Source organism: Lethenteron reissneri, chromosome 54, assembly GCF_015708825.2.
Source record: "Lethenteron reissneri isolate LAM-NWPU_2019-01 chromosome 54, ASM1570882v1, whole genome shotgun sequence".
Classification (NCBI taxonomy): domain Eukaryota; kingdom Metazoa; phylum Chordata; class Hyperoartia; order Petromyzontiformes; family Petromyzontidae; genus Lethenteron; species Lethenteron reissneri.
The window spans coordinates 10,505,561-10,525,451 of record NC_083832.1 but is presented as its reverse complement, the minus strand read 5'-3'; the positions used below and the strand labels follow the sequence as shown (position 1 = coordinate 10,525,451).

At 49.4% G+C, this 19,891-nt stretch overlaps 1 pseudogene; it reads left to right on the top strand.

Moving 5' to 3' along the window:
• Positions 1-19,891, top strand: part of LOC133356417 (plasma membrane calcium-transporting ATPase 2-like) — a 184,615-nt pseudogene that overhangs the window by 109,821 nt on the left and 54,903 nt on the right.

Sequence of the window (19,891 nt, the reverse complement as noted above, 5' to 3'; positions counted from 1 at the left end):
CCACGATGTAAATACCAACCAGTAATTCGTGAACTTCAGAACGGGATACAACGTGCACACGCATGCCACTTTAACATGGGAGTTTTGTCCCATTTCCTTTAAGCAAAGACACGTGACGAGTGAGTTCCACTGGGGATGTGTGAATGACAATCTGAATCGGAGTTTCCCTGTTGTAATGGGCAAATGAGATGGCACTCATATCTACAATCCCGTGACGGGGCTAGTTTATCAATAGGAGGACCACTGTTGACTTCCCATGAAGTGGTGCACACAAACTTTATCTCTTCATACCCTGGGTGCTGCAATGTCAGCCCACATGCAAGCACACTCAACAAGGAACAATTGGCCCAACATCCCAATTCAGGATCGTCCTTAAAATGTGCATTCGGTCTCCCTCCGCCCGAGGCTGTCCTGGGTAAATAAGTTATTAGAAGGGGCCAATTTCAGTGGAGTTGTCATGGTTTTGTTAATTCGCCGGGATCTGTGGCATAGAATAGTGCACAATTAGTAAAATCTGCTTCGCTCTTGTCTACGTTTCTGGCGGCATTATTCGCAGTCCGATTTCCCTCATTATTTATCCTATGTTGACGTCTTATTGCTGGAAAGGCCCAGGCATTATAAACTCTGCCAAGCTTTGCCAACTCTGAATGTCTTCCCCGCAAATTCCATTCCCGCTTCGCTTCAATCCAAGGTGTCGTGTTGAACGTGTGACATGTGGATTCATGATTCACCGTGCTGGGATTACAATAATATAAAACGACATCACTCTAGAAACTGCCTGATGATGTTTGATGTAACTGTCAGCGAAATGGCGTACCCATTTCAATGTTGTGAGAATTCTCTCCAACACACACCGGTGGTGCTGCTGCTGTAGCAGCGGTAAACTGGCAGGTTTGTTCATCACGTGACAACTTTATTCATTGGCCGTGTCAGGTGGAGAAGGGTGCACGACACAAAGTTTTATTTACGCGACCCAACCCAAAAAAAAATCAATTACCAAATCATATCGGTCACAAAAGCTTTCTTCGTAAAATTTTAAAGTGCTAAATATGTGAATGAAACTAGTGATAAAAATATTTGTCGAAAGGTCGATTCTTATTTATTTCAACGATGACTACGGAGTGCACGAAACGCAATGACGATGACCACGACCGCCCACTGTCGATCCAAGCGTGGCCACGATGAGCCGAAATTAACGATGCAGGCGGATCTAGAAGCCCTCTTAGAGCCAAGCTAAACCAAACTTTTTATTTTATCTCATCAGGTAAGGCCCACTGAGCGATAAAGTTTTATTTCCACACAAGATAGCTCATCAAAGTGGCTTATCACGTAGAAATGTATTGCAGCCAAATACTATAAAAGCATGTTGATTCTAAATGTGGAGGGAAAAACTGGAGGACCCGCAGAAAAATGCACGTGACCACAGGGAGAACACACAAACTGCAAATATACAGCAGGTATCAGGGTCGGGATCAGGATCGAACCCACGACCTCCTGTATACCAGGCCAGGTAGTTAACAACTCCTAGCCACCGTGGCGCCCCTGCGATGCGCCAAGAAAAAAAAACCGTGGTGATTGGCTCGAACTGCATAGGAAGAGATTCACCCAGTTAATGGATCGGTCGACATGAAAATATTAGGGGAGCGTGGGGGGGGGCTGAAACTTACACATAGTTCTCGCCAACGTTTAACTACGAGGGGCAACACAGTGTTTGACTGCTCGAGTCGGCGAGATCGGGAGAGAATGACGACATGAGACGTGAAATCCACAGCCACAGACTTGACTACAAAGCCAGTGTTGGTCATCGGCTAGACAAGGACGCTTGACTAAAATGCAATAAAAAATAAATGCTGGCCAAATGATCACTGCTTGGAAATCTATATTATCCTGCTTATCCTTGAGTTATCAAAATGAAATGTATTGCACTAATTGTTGAATTGTTGTGCTGCTCTAAAAAATCTCAATTGATTTTTTAAAGCATATTTATATTTTGTAATTTTCCCCTATCGATGATACGTAAAAATGTCTTATGTACAAATATTTTGCCATTTCAATTATGTATGGTAAATTCCTGCTTGGTTATTTATGGAATTCCAGCCTAATTATATATTGGCTGGGTCAATTGAACACAGCATTAAAGGGTTTTTTTTGTATACCAGTTTAGCCCCATTATAAATAATGAATCTCATATAAATTGTAAATGTCTGGCCTTATAAAATGTCTGTGCATGTGCTGTTGGTGAGCACCTATTAAGGCAAGCACAGCACAAAGGGGATAGTGCAGCCAGACAAAGATCCCCGTATAGCCTTAACAGACTGTAGGAGCAAGTGCTGTTAGCGAGCAGCACCTATGAAGGCCGGCACGGCACACGAGGGGGTGGGTAGCCAGCACCATGCCCGGCCGCCTTTGTCTCCCTCGTGTCGATATTTACACATCGCACCAGGTACTCATGTGAGACTAAGTCAACCTAGGGGAGGCCCAGGACTGGTTCAGATAATCGTCACCGGTGTTGGCCGTGAGCGGTAATCGAACCTGGGTCGCCAGATTCGTAGCGCAGTGCGCTAACCGCTACACCACCGCTCCCCAGTGAAGTGTATACACACACAGTGCCGTGTAATATGCACACTAAATCATTGACCACATTACAATGCACAATCTAACACGGTGACCATTAAATGCAAATATTAGCATCGCCCGTTGAATGCAAGGGGGTACTCAATAATATTACTGTAATTTTTGCATTGGGTATCAGGCGGCATGTATCACTGTGTTGTATTTTGCAGCATGCTATGTCTGGGTAATTGCTAAAGGTCGCATAACGCACCGAAAAATATTCAGATGTTCTCACGCGTGCGTTTTCCAACTTTGTTTCAACCACCATTGGAGTCACGGTCCTTCTTTTTCCATTGAAAACCCATCCTTTTTGTTGTTGTGCAAAATGCATTTGTATGCCTTCAGGAAAAAACCAAGACGCAACTGTGGAGACTGGCAAAGGTAATGAGAAAAAATATATAAACCAGAAACTAAAAAAGTTGTGTTATATTTCTCTAAACGACTGCCACTTTATATATCGAGGTTATATAATAATACTTGTGCAGGATATTGGAAAGTAACGCTACATTCAAAAGCAGGGTTTGTCCGATCTTCACTTCCAGCAAAGAGCCGGAAACCTCGGAAACATAAACTCCCCGGCAATGGAGGTTAGGCTTACTCATAAATAGTCTCCAATTACAAATTACGTGCAGTTAAATATCATTTTAAATACGTGATATTTGAAAATTCACAATCTGACAACACTTTTACGAAACAATCTCAAAGTGCCCCCTTGACTAAAATATAAATTTTGGTGGCAATTCCATAATCTCATGACGGGAGGCAAAGTTGACGTGTAATGAAATGAAACATTTTGATAGATCTAGCCTCCAGAATAGCGGCACGCTGCTACGACTGTAGGCTGTCTCACTACCTGTAATTTTATTATTTTATCCATGAAAGCGACACCGAGCTGGATGACTTTTCTTCGTTGGGGCTTTTATTTGTCAAGATGTTGTCCTTGGCAATGAATGGTGAGCTGTGTTTATTCTACCACGTGGGAGGAAACTGGAGCGTCCGGAGAAAACGCCACGCCTTGCGCATGGGGAGGGGGGGGGGGGCAACGCTCGATCCCCCGTACAGATGGAAACAGATGGCGATTAGTCGACTCGCTGTCCAGGTTGTGGCACCTCGAGACCCAAGGGAAGGGGAGTTTCACAACATTTGTGCAATCCACCAACACTCGCTTCCTCCAGTGCTGGATAGGAGGCATGCGCCACCACTGCCAGGTGCATACAAAACGTGAAGCTTTGGTCCTCGAATAACCCGCGTTGGGAAAATGACGCCATTATTTTCCTCCCAAATTAATTGTCGAGTAATTGTTTTGGAATAAAAAAGTAATAATACGAAAACAAACATGAAGAGTATTCATCTAGCAAATACTGGTTCGTAGTAATATATTACTTTATTACGTCAGTAGTAAGGTAAAAATACAGGATTACAGGTAATCCTTTGGTAGTCTGGTTTCAGTAATGCGTTCAACGCTTTAGGAACCTGAATTCAATGTCAATGCTTTCAGTATAAACTGTAACTAGTACTTGTAAAATTCTTAATTCATATTAAGATATACAACTGCTCATACATTTAACCAGAATGGTTGGACATGTTTCGTGATGTCATTGCATTTTAAACGATATTCGTTATTTTTTACATTTTACCTGAAAGCACAGTCAAATGCAGTTTGTAAAAATTTATGACCCAAAAGGTTTATTTGCGATGTTGGCACGTAAGTAAACGTTCACACCGCCCATGCTATGAACGTGTATTTTATTGCCCTATCAAATCGACCACGGCACACCCACAGCCCCACCAAAGCAATTACACGCACGGCACTGTGCCAATCCACTGCTGGATGAGGGCCTTCCCCATGCCGTGCGCGGGTCACGAGGCTTGCTTGACCGTATTTCACCACACTGGTTGATGATGGTAGTTGAAGGTGGGCGAGGGTAGACGATCGTGAGCGTACGTAGAAAATGGGAGCCCAGTACCTATGTTGAACTTATTTCGCACCGTGCATGGCCAGTAAGCAGTTATAAAGAAACAATGTTTTTTTTGCCGTTGTAATCCCTCGTTTAATTTGTTTTGCTGTTGTGAATAAAAGTAAGTGGGCTAGGTAAGGAGACGTCGTCTGAAGGGATGGTGGCTGACGGTTGAGGCTAACGATGGAGTGGGCAGGCAAAGGTGGGAACGCGGCGCACGGCAGTACGCGCAGCTTGGAGATGGAGCGATGGAATCGGATCGTGTGGAGGAGCTAGATGGGATAGCCTGCTTCACGAGACTGTGAGATACGAGGGCTTGGGGTCTGAGTTGACCCAGCAGTGAACAGATCGTGGCTGATGATGCTTGTATTTTTTCGGCTTAGATCGCGTAAATATATTAATGTGTCGTTAAACCCGCCACCACCCGACACAGCCAATTAGTATTGTTTGTTACGTAAACAAAACGTGACAATTCGTCACTCGTACAGCACACCGGTGTGTTGGAGAAACCAAGCCACAACATTTACAATCTGAGAACGACGTTTCGCCAGTAATTACAACCAGCTTCATCAGGTGACAGCCAGCTTTGTGAGCATCTCCTCAAGCATCTTCTCACTAAGCTTTCGAGTCACGTCAGATAGCCCAGGACGCGCACCGTCGGCAAGCTGCGCTGCGACATCTCGTCGTTTGCCGTCTCGGCGACGGAGCAGCAAGACGCATTTCTTCACCGGTTCTGCGGGCCACTGAGTGTGTCCCTCTCGACTCCTCCCGGAGGTCTGAAGGACCCAAAAAAGAGTCAAGCGCGTAATGCGGTTGACTTTTTTTGCCGCATTTCCACTCCCCCCCCCCCCACTTCCGATTGCTCAGACACGGTTGAGGATTCAGTGGCCAGACTTCTCGCTCGCGAGTAAAACGAGGCCACATCACTCCACAACAACTCTCTTTTCTCTCTCCCCTCCACCGGCTCCCAATGCAGTGACTAAGATCAAATACAAAAATGCCTTTGCCATCTTCAAAATCCTCCACGGATTTCGCCCCCCCCCCACCCACCGCTCCCACCGCTCATCCCGCAGCGTTTGTCGACTTCGTGTCCTCTCTGCTTTTTCCGCCAATGTCTCCTGCAAAATCCCCAAGGTCAACCTTCGCGTTGTGGGAGGTCGCTCCATCTCATCTGCTGCTCATGTAGTCTGGAATTGTTCACTCATCCTCTCGCTCCCCCAGCCATCCGTGCTGTGGACTCCCTTCCCAAATGCGAACACGTGACCCCCCCACCCCCTTCTCCGTTCCCTTTCACCGATGATGAAAACATGAACATTATCTTAAACACCTGACCTTTCCAAATAAAACACATGGGCCAGTATTTTGTAGGGCGTCTTGAGATATGGTTGCATTTATATCGAAATTTTAATTAATTGTGAATGTGTTTTATTTTCTGTCGCGCCTGCATTGGTGAGAAAATAATATCTGTTTTCTTTTGGGTTGCGTCTTCCTTTGCCATAAATTCTGAGTTGACATGGCATCTATCAGGGTATCATCCACTATGAAGGAATTATGATAAAAACGCAGTTTGAGCTCAATAATCAGTTCATAAAACTACGCAAACACACACAAAACAAAATACTTCCAAGCTCTCTGCAGCGTTTTCCAGGTTGAACAGCGAAGCCGTTGGGCGCAATATGTCCGACGTTTCGCTCCGAGTGCTGGAGAGCTTCTTCAGGGACAGTGGGAACCGCGAACCGTTCCCCGAGAGGCTCTTCCAGCAAGGGCAAGCGAAACGTCGGGCGTCGTTCCGAACGACGCGGGGCACGACCCACAACCACGTCAGAGTTGCAGCAGCAGCAGCAGCGGCGGCGGCACGACCGCGAAAGTCTACGCAGTAGAAGCGCACGAGACGATCGCACTCGGGACATTGGCGACCGCCGCTTTCTCCCCTCGGTGCGAACGCGCTCCGTCGCCAGCAACGGCGTGGCCTGCACGTGGAGGTTTTAGAGAGACGTTCTCAATGCCAAGTCTGCGTCGGTGTGGATTCATGGGCGTAGCTCAAACTGCCGAATAATTCGAGCTCTTGGTGATGGTGCAGCGCTGCAATCACTTGCTCATGCTGCTCCTCGCAGGAGGGGCCTCTCGTAGAAGCAACTCAAAAATAACCCCTCTAGAAGGTCATTTGCCTACTCTTCCACGCCCACCAGACATCTTGGAGGAGGTGGGAGAACTTCACACTGTACCCTACCACACGGGACCTGCCAAACACATTGTGGTGTGGCGATTAATATATCCTTGCCCATTGCTTCCACTGCCATGCCAAGAGATGAAATCGGACCGGTGGCTTCTGGATTGCAAGCCCAGTGTGCTAACCGTGGCGCCACGGCAAAACATCCTTACCAATGACAACCATTCATAATATAGGTTTTTGGGTCAGATCGCGTTAATTATAAATGTATCGTAACCCTCCACCACCCGACACAGCCAAACAGTAAAAAATGTGTCACGTTTTTCAAAGGACAAAATAATTCACTTCTTTAGCCCACCGGTGTGTTGAAGAGAGAATCAACAGCATTTTAAAATTTGTACTCAAATTTTTAAATGCTGTTGATTCTCTCTTCTGTTTGGCCGTGTCGGGTGGTGGATGGTTACGACACATTTATAAGTAACGCGATCTGACCCAAAAACCTATATTATGAATAATATTGGTTCGCGAAAGCCTGCGTGTTAAATTAGTTGGATCTGATGAAAACTGCAATGTAATGTCCTCAACTTGTGCTTGCTGCCCCCCTTCTCCTAGTTAAAGCCTCAGGTGGAGCGGCCATGGAAATGCAACCGCTGAAGACTCCGGAGGTGATGGTGGTTGGAGGTGGCACGGCTGGCGGTGGATGGCGGCGGCGGCATCGGCGGCGTTGGGGCAGTGCCCTCATCTCCGATGCCGGCCGCCACGGGCGGCATGGTCGGCGGCGAGGGAGGCGTCGCCTGCGTCGACGGCGGCGGCGACGAGAACAAGGAGGTCAAAAAGAAGCCCAACGTGTCCAAGAAGGAGAAGTCGGTGCTGCAGGGGAAGCTCACCAAGCTCGCGGTGCAGATCGGGAAAGCCGGTGAGTAACCTGCGGGTCACGGGAGACGCAGAGAGACCCTCAGGCCTTGTGAAGCGAAGCAGCCGGCAAGGGCAAGGCCGATGGCAGATAATACGAAGGTGGGAAGAAAGGATTAAAAGTGTGAAATGTGCGTGGGGTGGCACCTGGCGCCGTTCATCGGTGGCCCCGAACCGATGGTGGCAATTGCACATTCATATGGCAGAGAGCAGTGACGGTGGCCACTTATGTGACCACGTGGTACCATCTATTTTTTGGATAAAAACCTTACTATGCTCGTCCTACTTTAAAATAACTTTTGGCCCTCAGATTTATGTTCAAGTTGTGCAATCGATTGCTCTGCTTTGCAGAATTTGAGTTATTGATTTTGTATGCGATGTGCTTTAAAGCCTCCGTGTTAAATTGGCGTTCTATTAGCCTTGTATTTTTTTGTATTAGTTATACCATCCTTGATGCATGACCTTGCCGTTCGTAAATGAACCACGTTTAAGGATCGTTCGTGTTTTGTTGCTGTAGTGACCAGGTTTCTACGATGCAACCAAGTCCCAATGGAACATGAGCATTTTATTTCCCAATGAGTTTGACCTTTGCCAAATGAAAGCCTCACGGTTGGAAGGTTGCGAGTTCAAATCCCAGGCGGATGGGGGGGGGGGGTCACAACTCGCACGATCACTTTTCTGTTGGTCTTTAAAAACGAGCACCACTTTTGGAGGGAGTCAAGAAGCTGTCCATCGTGAGTGGTTGCCGAGCCCATTCATCAGGATCATGGACATCTCCCCACCGGTTCAGGACCACGAACGGGGAGGTGACCATCACGCGACGCTTACCCGGTCACAAAAGCCTACGCGTTAAACAGACACGTGCATCCTGTATAACGTAGGAATACTGATATCACATTATAGAAGAGAAAGAGACACTTATAGGCAGAAGGATAGTACAAGGTCTTGAACTTGTTATTCAACGGGTGGTAGGGAGTCTACAGCTCAGATGACTGGGGGAAGTAAGTTCCTGATATTGTTGATCGCCCACACAGATACCTGCCGTCTGCTGTGTTCGCCTTCAATAACCTCTCATTACCTGGCTCTGCCTCTCTTTGTGCCCTCAAGATCTATACCTGCCTCCTACATTCACGCACGCGCGCCTACTAGCTCACTGTGTTGCTCTTACCCTCACACGGTCTCTCCACCCTTCTCTACCCGTGTCCCTTAACCCCCCCCCCAACCCCGTCTGTCCACACACAGGCCTGGTCATGTCCTCCATCACGGTCCTCATCCTCATTCTCTACTTCGTCATCCAGACGTTCTGGGTGGAGGGCCGGCCCTGGCTGGCCGAGTGCACGCCGGTCTACGTTCAGTACTTCGTAAAGTTCTTCATCATCGGCGTCACCGTGCTCGTCGTGGCCGTGCCAGAGGGACTCCCTCTGGCCGTCACCATCTCACTCGCCTACTCCGTGAAGGTTCGTGCGCGCGTGCCGCTGTGCGTGCCGCGTGCGTGCCATGTGCGTGCTGCTTGCGTGCGTGCAACAATGGCGGATCCCGGGTCTGTGTGTACGTGGAGTTCTAGACTTAGGAACACCCGACTTACGAACACACCCGTACTTATGAACAGATCCAACTTAAGAACACCCGACTTACGAACACCCGTACTTAAGAACCAGCTTCCGATAAAAACATTTTACATTGACTTAAAACGCGAACTCGTACTTGCAAACAGAACGGCGGACCTATTTTGTTCAGCAGTGATCCTCCGCGAGATATAATGAGTCACCCTCGCGCTGGGAGTGTTTGCGCGTGTGTGTGCACCCGCACGCACGTGTGTGTAAGTGAGAGACTGTTGGGGCATGTGCTGTTAGCGAGGACCTATGAAGGCCGGCACAGCACACGAGGGAGTGGGTGGCCAGCACCATGCCCGGCCGCGTTGGTTCCCCATTGGCGATCTTTACACACCACACCAGGTACTCATTTGAGGCTGGGTCGACCTAGGGGAGAGCACAGGACCGATTCAGATAATCTTCACTGCTGCTGGCCGTGAGTGCGAATCGAACTCCGGTCGCCAGTTCGTAGCACAAGAACCACGACGCCACCGCAGTCCACCACCGCACAAGCCTCCACAGTCTATAGCCTGTCATGCACGGTGGTCGCCCAGCCAAGGACCGTCAGAGGCCTAATTCTGCCGAGCTTCCGAAATCCAATGAGTTTGGGTGAATTCCGAGAGCGTTGGTCAACGGCATAATGGGATTTGTAAAGGACCATTATTGTGTAAGTACAGAGTGTGCTTATGGGTTCGCACCATACGTAGCCAACCGTGCTAATTCGGAGGTGCGAGAGTGACGACTCCACTGTTCCGATGGTGGGGATGATGATAGCGGCCCACAGCTGTGCCCATGTTTCACCACTTCTTGTGAGGATGTGTCCATGTTTCACCACTTCTTGTGAGGATGTGTCCATGTTTCACCACTTCTTGTGAGGATGTGTCCATGTTTCACCACTTCTTGCGAGGATGTGCCCATGTTTCACCACTTCTTGTGAGGATGTGTCCATGTTTCACCACTTCTTGTGAGGATGCGCCCATGTTTTCTCAATTCTTCCCAGTCGGTGTGGTCTCAAAAACGACAAAACGATCGCACACCCCACTTATTTCGAGCTGGCGATCCGGGCAAGGCCCGAGAAGCTTTTTGCACGTGCAATCCTGCACACGGGTTTGCGCGTTGTAAAAATCCACCTTTGCTTGGGAGTCCATCGGTGTCCCCATCACCGTCGAATGTCCTGCTGTGCACTCTGATGGCCCTGTAGCAGTCACACTCCACAGCGTGATTGCTGCTGTGGTCAGAGTTGCTTTGAAGCCTGTGTACCTGCTGGACCTGCGATTGCGTATCGATTAGACTGCATTACCTTTTCCCTCGAGGGCTTTTACTTACGGCACTGAAATCAATGGCCATCCCTTTGTAAACTTTATTACATATTCTAACTGAGCCGAATGTCATTGGGCTTCAACTGTGACCTTTGCATGAGAGGTTGTGATGCCCATGGACCCAACATGTCTGTGTCACGTGTGGTGCGTGGGAGTTCAGATGTTAGCAAGCAGCACTTCGATCCCGGCAACCTGAGTTTTATTCGCTCTCACGTCCAGCACCAGTTGACGATTTTCGGACTGATCTTGGGCCTCCCCTAGGTGTACCCAGTCATAAATGAGTACCTGGTGCAGTGTGTAAACATCAGCATCGTGGAGACAAAGGCTGCCGGACGTGGTGCTGGCCACCCAACCCCTCCTGTGCTGTCCTAGCCTTAATAGGTGCTCGCTAATGGCGCTCACGCAATGACGGAGTAGGCCAAAGAATGAATGCAGGAGCACAGAGCTTCGGCAATTGTCGGCACCGGCTCTGTGGTTAACATCCCACTTTGTGGTTTTCCCACACCATAGAATCTCCCTCGACTCTCTCTCAAGGATTGAACGACAACGCTGTTCCCTTTTTCAATTTAAAGCTTCCGTGACTGCAGGGATTCATCTGCTTGGTTCTTTCGGTAAGTCACGTAGAATGGAAATAATAAAATAATAAAAATAAAACATAATAAAATAATTCTCACGACGTTTATGTTTTATTTTTATTATTTTATTATTTCCATTCTACGTGACTTTACCGAAAGAACCAAGAAAACGCTGTTGCCCTTACGCATTCTCGATTGCTCTCGATCGTCATCAACGAATAGCGCCACCCCCCCACCCACCTCCCCCTTCGACAGAAAATGATGAAGGACAACAACCTGGTGCGGCACCTGGACGCGTGCGAGACGATGGGCAACGCCACGGCCATCTGCTCCGACAAGACGGGCACGCTCACCACGAACCGCATGACGGTGGTGCAGGTGTACATCGGCGACGTGCACCACCGTGGTATCCCGAAGCCCGACTCGGTGGCGTCCAGCACGGTGGAAACCCTCATCAACGGCATCGCCGTCAACTGCGCCTACACCACCAAGATCCTGGTGAGGGTCGCTCCCACGGGTCGCTCGCGTCTCGGTGGGCAGGGGCGGTAGACGGGGCGAGGCGAGCATAGTGGGGTGGGGCACGCGGGCAAGGCGGGTAGGGTGGGGCGGGATGGGGCGGGGTGGGGCAGACAGGGCGGGGCGGGGTTGATGCGGGCATGGTGGGGTAGGGTGGGGCGGGGTGGGGCAGGTAGGGTGGGGTGGGGCATGGCGGTGGTAGGGCAGGTAGGGTGGGGTGGGGCATGGCGGTGGTAGGGCAGGTAGGGTGGGGTGGGGCATGGCGGGGCGGGGTGGGGTGGGGTGGGGCAGGTAGGGTGGGGTGGGGCAGGGTGGAGCGGGGTGGGGTGGGGCAGGTAGGGTGGGGTGGGGTGGGGCATGGCGGGGTGGGGCAGGTAGGGTGGGGTGGGGCAGGGCGGGGTGGGGTGGGGTGGGGCGGGCATGGTGGGTAGGGTGGGGAGGGGTGGGCAGGCGGGGCGGGTGCTGCCGAGATCGAATCCGAATCTTTATTTAGTCCTGCCCCGGAGGAATGCGATGAGCCTTGGAGCTTCCTTTTGTTCGCAGATGTCCAGTAGAGGCGTCTCAGCAAGTTACGATGAGTCTCGCCATGTCAAAGTTTGCACCCAGGGGGGATCTTTTGCGAAAATGGGTTACGTTTTTTTGGTTTTCATGCGTCTCATTGGGTTTATATCATGTCCTGGTTAAATACAGGATGTTCAACTTCTTTTTCACCCTACGTAGCCAATCGTGCTAATTGAAAATGCGGGTAAGGACAACACACTAAACACAAAAAGCAGTTCTCAAGAAAGGAATTGCCAATCTAGAGGATACAGATACACGTACATGACATACGTGCATACATACTGTACGTACGAGGATGCAATTGCAATATCGGTTTTCCGTATGAACTTACGACTCTCGTTCTGAACAGCCAACTGGATATACGGACAGATTTGTTCGTATCTCTGAAAGTTCGTAAGTCGAATGTTCGTAAGTAGAGGAGTCTCTGTACGTTGCGACTATAGCAACAAGGCTTACCTGCCGCGTTCGTTTCCAGTGTTCCAAAGTTGATGGTAAAAAGTTCAAAACGTTAAATAAACTTGGGATGTGGGCGCGAGGTGGAAGGCACGGGTCGGGGCGGTGGGGGGAGGGAAGATACTACCGTGGCAACTCTAACACCTACTCATATGAGGATGTGAGGTCGTCACAATTCATTATGATATTCCCGAGAGCTGGATGTCGATGTTGAAGTGTGCCGTTTAGCGTTTCTTTCGACTTAATTGACTTTTTTTAGACAACTCCGCTGGGGCTGCGCCAGCGATCGGCAGCGCGCACAGATCAGCATATTGGTTAATGCCTCCTCCCCCCCCCCCCCCCCCCATGCTGATACCAGGAGCAAATTAATTAAAACCAATTTAGTACGGGTCGTTAGCATTCTGTAGAAATAAATATATATAGCCGCACAAAAACAGTAATACGTCTGCGTCAGTTGAAGGGAGTTGCTATGTTGTTGCCGGCGAACGCAAACCCTGAAATTCAAGGCTTTCAATTCCTGACCGTGACGAACTCACAAAATAGTGGCAGTGTTACCCGAAACCTCCCACCACCCACCCTCTAGGTCTGCACAGCCCTGCCCCTTGTCAATCCACTGCTGGATGAAGCCATCAACCATGCCGTGCGGGTCGCACGTGTCACATGACCGTACTTGAACCACGCCGGTCAATGTGGGTTGGCAAAGGCAGGGACCATGGGAACGTGGAGGTGGAATGTTGTTTCTGTCGCTGCACTGCCCTCTGGCGCCCTCCACGTAACTCCCGAAAAAGCTGGACCCAGGTCCGAGAATGGCCGAGATCGAACAAATTATTTCCGATTTGGTCTAAGCCGGCGGTTCTTCATCTGGGGTGCACGCCACTCCCTGGGGTTGCAAGATGCCCTTTCTGGGGGTGCGAGACATTGCCAGATTTTTTTTATAAGGTATATAATCGAAAACACAAAATAAGCAAGGGCATATAAGTACAACTTTGTTTCATGAAACCTATGCATGTGTTTAACACGATACATGTGTTTAACGATTGGAGGCTGCGGTAAAGGTTAAACACCACTGCTTTAGAACAATCTCAAAGCAGGTTCCTGCATTGAGATATTTGGCCAATCCCAATGACGAGTATGTATGTACAGTATTTTAAACTTCTTTCGCACCATACGTAGCCAGCCGTGCTAATCGGAGGAGTGTGGCTTCATGCAGGACACGGCAAGGACATTATCTTGGCCACACACCACAACCCTGCTACCTACAACACCCATCGTAGGTACAGGGTTGTTTCGCTGGACGCGAGCACTAATCACGGTGGCTAGGAGATGTTAACTCCCTCGCCTGGGACACAGGAGCCCGTGGGTTCGATCCCGACCCTGACACCAAGTTTATATTTGGAGTTTGCACGTCTCTCTCTCTCCCCGTGGCCGCGTGGATTTTTCTCCAGGTCCTCCGGGGTTTTTCTCCACATTTAGAATTGTCGGGCGTTTTAGAGCATTTGGCTGATATAAACGTCCATGTGATGATAAGACACTTCGTTTAGCAATTATTTGTGGCCAGGTCGATTCTTAAAAAGAGCTATAGAGTTCAGTGGTCCTTACTTGGTAAAATGACAAATAAAGAGTCATAGTAAATAATCGCCGCTCACGTTCAGCTTTCTGTGCGACGCTTGGATGATGAAAGGAGCCTTAAATAAGATGACTCCAAAATATAATATTCCAACAGACACGCCGGAACTTACGCGCCGGCACGAGCAATGAGTGCCGACCGATGCTTTTATTGATTGCTGCTTGCCTCCCCTCCTCAGTCCCATCAGCTCACCCGCTGACAAGACTTGATAATTGCTGCGAATCCTCGCCGAGTTTAATTGCAGCGACTGACTTTTCAGTGTTTTTTGCTTAACCCCGCGAGGCGCGGGCGTTGGGGAGAATTCGCGCAGGCCTCGTTAACGATGAACGGCTCGTTCTCGTTTGTAGCGGCACGCACGGATGAGCACAATCGCACCTTCCGGTTTGAAAAGCGATTCCGTCTTTATTATAATTATCATTCCTCTTGGGATTCATCCTCCGGCCGACGCAGCGCTGTCAGAAGAACGTCTGAATCCCAGACAGGAGTCCCAATCGGCCCACCAATCGCGGCTCGTGTTCGAAATGGCACGGAGGTTATCCCAATTTGCAACTCGGACGCAAATTCTTAATTTGTGCAAATCGACGTTCTGAGTGACTTGAAGCAATCCCCACCCGCTGTGATGCAAACACACGGAGACAAAGATCACCCATATAGCCTTTAACAGACTGTTGGGGCAAGTGCTGTTAGCGAGCATCAATGAATGCCGGCATGGAGCACGAATGGGGGTAGGTGGCCAGTACCACGCCCGGCCGCCTTTGTCTCCCCCAGTGGCGATGTTCACCGCACCAGGTGCTCAGGACCGGTTCAGATAACCATCACCGATGGTGGTGGTCATGAGCGGGAATTGAACTCGGGTCGCCGGGTTGGTAGCGCAGCGTAGCGCTAACCACTGCGCCACGCACACACACACACACCTACACGCATTCACACGCAGAGGCCGCATAAAAAAAACAGATTACATTTTAAAAGACCTGCGGAATTGAATTCACGGGCGTCGTTATCTTACACAGGTAAAAGATAATTCATCACCACCATCGTTTTCATCATCAGCCATGGTCAATCCACTGATGGATGAAGGTCTCCTCCGAGCCCCCGCCGCCACCTGTCATAATTCGACGACGTAGAAATGCATCCACCACCTGCATATGGCCTGAATTCTATCGCTCCATCTCCTTCATTGACGTGTTCTCCGACGTGTTATAAAACAACAAAAGCCTCAAATAATTAATTGTCCAATCATCTAAATACAGAACCCTCCATAGTAAAGAGTCGTCAGGCCATGATGAGGCCTCTCCATGTAATACGATTCACATTCAAAAGTCAGAGTGATTTCCTGCTCGTATGACCAATTATTGGCACTCATCTCCTGTTTAACACAACCAGTGGTGGAAATGTCCACCTTCCTGCGGCGGGGCGGGTCGGCTCTCTCCATTAGGACAACTTCTGTTGACTTCCCACACAAAGCGGTACCTATATTTGTCGGCCCCCGGAAGGATGATGGGCCCAGTCGACCCGGCAAACAGGTTTTTTTGAAACTCGCAAAAACAATGGGGAACCGCTCGCTCTCCCTCCAAGCCCAGCTGACCGGCTAAGCGCCGATTGCTCTCTTAGAATCTGCATCTCCGGCTTGGACCCAGCGAGTGTTTGTTGGCTTTCTGCGCCGATTGACTTCCCATCCCCCCCTCCCACCAACGTTAATGCCCCCCTCACCCCCGAGGCCGATATTGCCCACATCAGCGAATGCGTTCCATCCCGCCGACGTTCATCATCATCATCATCACGATCCATGGGGCAGATAGCCCCGTGGGTGTCCGCTGCACATTTCGTGATTTCCTTTCCACTTTTCCTATGCCCTGTGCCAATGCGCTCGAGTCGTGGCCACATCTTTCTGGCACCGAATCTCTTGTGACGTCGTCGTCGTCGTCGTCGTCACGACACCCTCTGTTAGGTCTTCCTCTCTTTCCGGTTCCTTCTATTTTTAACCCCCGAAACAACAAGACGACTTTCACATTGCGCTGTTGTTGTCCATCCTACACGCGTGTCCGAATGAGTGCCAGTTTTCCGGTTTAAAGTCACGTCAATGCTCTCGGACACAATCAGGGAGCAGAAGCGCCCTCTCTCTGCGTGTCACTCCCATCGCGCTTTTAATAAAAACACAAGCGTACGAACCGACGCAATTTATGTAGCAAGCCCCTCTTTTTTCCAAGCCGCCCACCCGTTTGCGTTCGCCTAACGGACCCCCGCCCCCCCATCCCAGCGTGAATTAGTTGAGTCCCCTTCGTCTGCCCGGTTCGGCCCCCCACCGATTGGCGCCTCTTGCCACACACACACGCACCACGACAAAGCCTCCCGGCGGAAACAGAATCGGAATATTTGCGATATACTGCAGGAATCCGATGAACTCTAATGCTCTTTTATTTGCTTCCCACATGTCCAGCAAACGAGTTCAGCGCCCGGCGGATATTGTCTCTCGCCTTTTGCCGAAGTAGGGGGGGGGGGGAAGAGAAAAAAAACCTTTGCACGGCGGTTTCTTAATTCTGTTGAAAGGTAAAGGTTCGGCCCTGCAATTGCCCAGCCGATGTCACCGCTTGCGTTAAGGGTCTCGGCGAAAGGGAGCTCTGGAGATGAGAACTCACCGCTCGTGCAGAGTGGTACTCGTTCATCGACCGAGGAACGAGTCAAGCCCAACGTGGAGCTCGCGATTGGGAGTTGAGTGCTGGATTAATCCGACCGTCTCGTTCAGCAGAATTACCAAATAAAATCACGAGCGTATTTGGTATCCCCGCTATCATAGCACAACGCTCTCAGGACCACACCATGTGTCACAGACGATTATAGTCACAGTAGGGGACGGTGGTGGGGGCGGAGGTGGGGGGGGAAAATGTTACTTTTGGCTTTACCCTGCTGAGATAATTTGCGAGTCATTTAGAAACTATGGCAAATTTTATTTAAAAAGAAAAACCACGATGCAGGTACACAAGGCCCACTGTCAATTGCGTAATGTTACGCGATATTTAAAAATAATTAAAATGTATAGAGCACCCTCAAACATTGTGAAGCAGACAGCACATACTTGCGGTTCATGCCAGTCGCCATATTAACCAGGGTGGCCACTGGGCTGCGAACTGTCAACTTCTGCCAAGTGCCCCCTCCCGCTCGGTGCCCCCCCCCCGCGTGACGTCACTCCACATGAGGCCCACCCCCCTGCGTGACGTCACTCCACATGAGGCCCACTCCCCCCCCCCCCATCATTAATATTCATGAGTGAGTGGATTTTTACACTAACGCAGAGGAAGGTCGAGCTGAATTAAATAATTTATTACGCAAAGTCGCTTAAAATATGACGTTTCTTTACAGAAAGTGACGGTAAAAAATTAATCTACGCAACACAGTGCGACATCCGTGCGTGACGTCACTGCAAAAGAAGCCCCCCCCCCCCCCCCTCATTAATATTCATGCCCGCGTGGAAATTTCCACTAATGCACAGGAAGGTCGCGCACTCCACATGCCGCACCCCTCCCCTCATTAATAATCACGAGAGGGTGACGTCACTCCACATGCCGCACCCCTCCACAATAACCATGAGGGGATGACGTCACTGCACATGCCCGCACCCCTCCCCAATAACCATTAGCGGGTGACGTCACTCCACATGGGGCAACCCCCCCCCCCCCTCATTAATAATCATGAGCTGAACAATTTTTCTATTGAATATTTCAGATTAACTGCAATAAACACCCGACTTTGAAAGGGCAAACAAGCTAGTAATAATATAATAATCATTCATATAGCGCGCTTAAACAATCGTTCTCACGGCGCTACGCATGGAAAGCCAGAAAATGGTTAACAACAAGCAGGTAAAGTAGAAGCGAGAGAGACGTTTGAAAATAACGAGAGAGAAACGCCGATTTAAACAACAGACACGTTCTTAGTGGAGATGTGAACATTTGTAAAGGTCTCGGAGTTCCAGAGTTCAGGTGCCCCAATTTGCAAAGGCGCCTTCACCCCCCCAAGTGTGAAGCCGAGACCGTGGTGACGGTGAGCAAGGCACGATCTGAGGATCTTCCTGAGCTGCGTTCCTACGCCGAAGAAAACTCGCTCGAGTCGTCGCCACTTGGGAAACATTGACGTTTAAAGTCGAGGTGAAGCTCAGAATGCGTTCGATTATTTTTAGAGGCGGGTAATATCGCATTGCTATTCTTAGGTTGTTTCGGTAAAGTCACGTAGGTAAAAACATTAAAAAGTAAGGGTGAGGGCGACTTTTACCATGTCTAGTGGTGGTCTCCCTGTCACAGGTTGAGTCACAAACCGCACCTCTCCATAACAAAGGCTCAGCCTTTGTTATAACAAAGGCTCAGCCTTTGTTATGCAGTCTATTCTTAGTCTTAAGCCTCACTTTACCATATTAATAAAAAGTATGTGGCCCTTGCCCCACCACCTTCTCCAACCATTATATAAACGGAGTGGTAGCTCCTGCAATCCTCTCATTTACTTGATACAGCTGTCGTGGCTGTGACGGTACCACCTGAAGACGGAAGCTTGTGTTGCCTCCGAAACGTCGTGATTTTTATTTTATTTTACTTTTTAATGTTTTTACCTACGTGACTTTACCGAAAAAAACCCTAAGAATATGAATCATTGCAGTCACGAAAGCTTCAAATCTAGAAGTATCGCATTGCTGTTGTGCATGGGCAAAGAGTGGATGGAGGGGGGGCGGAAAGAGACACCCCCACCCCCGAATGGAAAACGAGTCGTTAATCGAGCGGATATTTAAAAACGCTTTCAAATTGCCAGGCTCTGAGGTACCAATAGCTTTGCTGTACACTTTGAAGTTGGTTGCCTGCATGAATCATTCGAAAGGAAAAAAAACACAAGCCCTATGCCTCAAAGGCCTATAGGTCAACCCACCAATATCGTTGCCCTATGACCTTGCAACAGTCACTCTGGCTCTAAAGAAGCCATATTTGTCAATATTCACTAATTGCTTTTGAGGCTTGCATATAAATACGCACGCACGCATATGCACATGTTTACGAATAATATGCAGTACAGGCGACGGGAGAAACGGGGACATTGGTTAACGCACCGTGCTATGAACCCCGGCCACCTAAGTTCGATTCCTGGCCAGAGCTAACGACAGTGGAGATCGATGTCTGAGCTGGTCCTGGGCCACCCCCTCCCCACCCACCCCCACCCCTTCTTCTGTGAGATGAAAGGCCGAAGAAAAATTGCTCCAAGTGCCAAGTTAAGGCTGAGTCGATGTAGGGGAGGCCCACTGGAGATTTCAGACGCCACTTCGCCACCGATGATTTTTTTCTTTCTGTGGCCAGGGATTTAACCCAGTTGTCTGGGTTTATAGTGTAATGGACAATAATAATTAGAAGAATAAAACAGCGTGGCCCTACATTGATCCTCTGCTGGATAAAGGGCTCCCCACACCGGGTGAGTTATAGGGATCTGTTTACACCAAACTTCACCATCCCGGCCAGAGCGAGTTTGGTGAAGGGAAGACTCGGGGTAGTTTCAGATATCACTCACCACCGATAGGTACCCTCGACCGGGAATCGAACTTATGTCACCGAGTTCACAGCCGAG